Genomic DNA, 5002 nt, shown 5'->3' on the forward strand with positions numbered 1-5002 from the left:
GTTGTTTTTAGTTGCGACCTTCATAATTTTACACACTTGTTTGTTATCAGAGAATATGATTAGCATTCCCTGCATAATAAATGTAGATGTAAGTCCCGATAGGACATATCTAAACCTGTGAGATCCTCTTGCAGAGTAAACAAATCATTGATGAAGTACAATATTAGGAACACATTGCTGGCAAGAGAAAAAAAGGTTAAGGGGCTCATTTCATATTAGTGCAAAATTAGCAATTATGACTGGTACACCAGCAGAAAGAAAAAGGTTCAGTATGCATTAACAACTTGACCTCCGGGAGTTTTTGCCCACTTCATGGCCATGCCATTTTTTGCTATTCAGCACTGCTCTAATTTACCTGGCAATTGTGTCATTATGCAACACTGTACACAAAGTACATTTATATACATTTTTTTCACACAAATAGGGCTTTTGTTTGGTGGTATTTGACCACCACTGGGTTTTTTATTTTTTACTAAAAACAAAAAAAGACAGAAAATTTGAAAAACCCTTGATATTTTCTAGCATATACATTTTCTATTTCTATTTTCTATAAAAAACATTTTTACATTTTTTAACATTTTTTTTTAACAGTTTTAAACTATTTTTTTTACATTTTTTTTATTTTACATACTCTCATCAGAGTAGTTGAGTGTCACCACAGTAACACTGTACTACTCTGGGGGGGGGGGTCAGGTTTTTTTATTTTGCAACTTTGATTGCTGTTACGATGATCACTGTAACAGCAATATTTTCAACTGTTTTGAATGGGTTACATTCATAACAACTGTGATTACTAGTTATCTGCATACCATTCATATGGTACATGGTGCTGTTATTGTCAATCACAGCATCACTATATAAGAAACACAGCTGTTATGAATGAAATTAATTTATAAAAGCTTTGTGGACATTGTGATAATGTGATCATTCGCTATGTGCTATGCGATCACATGATCCCCTGGCTGCCAAAATCAGGCAGGTACCGAGATCTGTAACCCCATGATGAGGGCATGTGGTCTGGTACGGTTCAGGAAGGGGGGGACTTTTCCCTTGGATAAGGGTCTGGAATGGATTTTGGGGGGAACCCCCACAACATTTTGTTTTTTATTTGGTGGGGGAATTCCCTTAAAATCTATACCAGACCTGAAGGGCCTGGCATGGATTTTGGGGGGACCCCCACTCCATTTTTTTTTTTTTAGTATACCCAACGGGTATCCCTTCAGACTCAATGTTTCTTCCATTTTATGTGGGAATTTTGAAAGCAAATCAAACAAGGGAAGGAACCGGTTTTACAAGACACAAGAAATTTCTCTATAGGCCCTAATCCACCAACTCCTCATTGGTAACAATTCTCCTAACCCATAGAAACTGACTGTAAAGTGTGTCAGTCCTTCTTGGTGTACATGATCAGGGGAATCATAGATATAAGTCCTCTGTCTAAAAATTTAGAACTAAAAGTTGTTCTGAATTCCCATCTCATAAGGTTGGGTCGCATGAGCAACCTTATGATAAGACCTCTGATAATAACCATACTTGGTCAAAGTCTGAGAAGTTTAACTAGTCTGATTCGGCACTGCATTGCTTTAACTGACAATTGTGTGGTCGTGCAACGTGGCTCCCAAACAAAATTAACGTCCTTTTTCCCCACAAATAGAGCTTTCTTTTGGTGGTACCTCTGAGGTTTCTATTTTTTGCAATATAAACCAAAATAGAGTGACAATTTTGAAAAAAAGCAATATTTTGTACTTTTTGTTATAATAAATATCCCCAATTTTTTTTTAAAAAAGCTAATTTTTTCACAGTTTAGGCTGATACGTATTCTTCTACATATTTTTGGTAAAAAAAAATGCAATAAGTGTATATTGATTGGTTTGTGAAAAGGTTATAGCGTCTACAAAATAGGGGGTGGTTTTATGGCATTTTTTTTTTACTTGTTATGGCTGCGATCTGCAATTTTTTTCGTGACTGCGACTATGTGGCGGACACATAGGACACTTTTGACACCATTCACATTAATACAGCGATCAGTTCTATAAAAATGCACTGATTACTGTATAAATGTGACCGGCAGTGAAGGGGGTTAACCACTAGGGGGCGGGAAGGGGTTAAGTGTATCCTAGAGAGTGATTCTAACTGTCAGGGGGCGTGGCTTACTGTGATAAGTCACTGATTGCTGCTTCCGATGAGAGGACGATCAGTGACATCGCCTGTGGGAGTCGCTTGTAACTGTCAGCCTTGCAATACCTCATTAGACTTGTAGTTTAGCAACAGCTGGAGGGCAACAGCTGCCAGTTTCGGACCCCTGATATAGAGCAACTGAGCTTGTGCAAAGCAGGGTGAGATAGTGTATTATTGGATTTTGAACGGTTTAGGCACTTATTTTTAATAGGAATATTATACTGTAAGTGCAGAGCCTAATAAATATGATGTCCTAAATTCATATAAAATATATAAAAAATTAGGTGAAAGACCCCAAAAATTTTAAGTGAACTAAATAAAATTGTGAAAGGAGTGTCCTCCAGTATATAAATTCTTGGTGTACTAGAAACTCACCAGAGCAACAAACCATCTAGCATAACTCCCAACTGTCCCTGATATGGGGGGACTGTCCCTGATTTGGAGCAATGTCCCTCCATCCCTCATTCCTCCTCCTTTGTCCCTCATTTTGGTCTGATCTATATAGATGTATATAAAATGCACCTTTTATCTATCAAAAAATGTTTTCCAGCGCAAAATCTTTTTTTCTGAATTATAAATTGCTGCATTTGTAAATTCCAAAAGCCAATATAAAGGAATAGTAGTGGTAAAAAATACACTTGTCTTGTTTTTTTTTGTACAATTCTCCTTTAAGGGGGTGTGGAAACGGGTGTGTCCTATGCCTGTATACTTTTGCTGATAGGTGTCCCTCATTCCCATTTCAAAAAGTTGGGAGGTATGCATCTAGCAGTAAGCGATATCCAGCAAGATGTACCAGAAGTTGTGAGAAAATCCAATGCACATGAGTCTCCTCCTGATCATGAGACTTGTCCAAGCACTCACCAGAAATAAAAAAAAAATGTCTCCTATCAATACTCCTTAGTAGGCACTCCTCGTCATCTCTTTCTTCCAGGAACCCACAAACTGCATATGAAGAGCTTGCCAAAGCGAGGAGCCCAAAAATACTTGTATAGTGTAGTTAGTAGTTTATTGTAAAATGTTAAAATTACATGTAGGTAAATGCTGCAGCACTTTAAAGCATAATAAACAGAGAAATCAGAGAAACAAAAACTGCCAATGATAGATTGCATTAACTTGTATATAAGGATGAGCTCCAGCGTGTTCGCATGGTACACGTGCAGAGCCCGCCAGGAAGTCTGCATGGCGCTGCGCTAATCACAGCCAGGGAGACATTTCCCGATGCTCGGCTGCAGAGATCGGGAAATGTCTCCCTGGCTGTGATTAGCGCAGCGCCGTGCAGACTTCCTGGCGGGCTCGGCACGTGTACTATGCGAACACGCTGGAGCTCATCCTTACTTGTATACTATAGATGACATTTTTGATCTTACTCATAGTTCCTCTTGAAATGATGCAGCATTATACAACAGTACTGTGATTTTTCAAGGTAATCTTGATCCTTCTAACGATTAAAGCCTTCTAAAGCCTTATACACACAATCAGAATTTAATTTATATTCTATTCTTTAGTATTCTAGTCAAATTTATTCTATTAGAAATTTGAATTTCAGAAGATGGTTTTAGTCTTTCTATTCTATTTTATTCAATTTTTTTTCTATTCTCTTTTTTTCTATTCAAATGTATTCTATTTGAAGTTTAGGAAATGGTTATATTCTTTTTATTATATTTTTTTAATTCTATTCTTTTATTTTCTATTCTATTCGTTCTCTTCTACTTTAATTTGAATGCATTCTATTCGAAATTCCAGTTCCGGAAGACGGTTATATTCTTTCTATTTTATTCTATTCCATTCTTTTATTCTATTCTATTCTTTTCTGTTCAAGTCTATTCTTTTTTTCAATATTATTATTTTTTATTCTATTATTTTATTTACTATTGTATTCAAATGTGATATCATTCTATTAGAAATTCAAATTACAGAAGGTGGTTTTATTCTTTCCATTTTTTTTTTTTTTTTTTTTTTCACAATCAAAGTTTATTAATGTAAAAGTTGCAAATTAAATTTTACATTTTATTTGTTGTTCTATTTTATTCTATTCCTTTATTTTCTATTTTATTTCATTCTGTTCTTTTATTTTCTATTCTATTTTGTTCTGTTTTACTCTATTCTCTTATTTTATATATATATTTTTTACTATGTTATATTCTATTCTATTATTTTCTATTATATTTTATTTTCTTCGAAAATTAAAATTCTATTTAAAAACTATTCAAATTGGAATATTGTCTGAAAATGTTGTCTTATTTTATCAGATTTTTTAAAATGTATTACTATTGTAATTCAGAAATTCGGATACATACAGTTTGGAAATTCAGAATTTCAATTAGGAACAAAATAAATAGCCTATAAATAGTGCCTGAAAACTGCCTCCCATTGATTTCAGTGTGTCTTTTCACATTGGGGCGATGTGCTTACTGGACATTAGGAAAAGTACCACAAGCAGCATCTTTGGGGCAGTTTGGGAGTGCTGTAGTGCTTGTTGTAACAATCCTGTACAGGTTTCTTATATATATATATATATATATATATATATATATATATATATATATATATATATATATATATATATATATATATATATAAATATGATTTATTTGATGAAATGTTAAACTAATATTGAACCTAATCAAACATTTCCTTTGAGAAGCCTTTTTATCTGTGCAAATCAAGAACACATGTTAAACGAATTTGCAAAATGTTATGTTTAATAAAACAAAATTAACATTAACAACAATAAAAGGTTTTATTATAAACATCATACAATATTTTAGGTAATGGGTGAGTTGGTTGTATCAACATGACTTATCTAGGTATATTCTTCTACTGT

The sequence above is a fragment of the Rana temporaria genome, chromosome 9, assembly GCF_905171775.1.
Source record: "Rana temporaria chromosome 9, aRanTem1.1, whole genome shotgun sequence".
Lineage (NCBI taxonomy): Eukaryota > Metazoa > Chordata > Amphibia > Anura > Ranidae > Rana > Rana temporaria.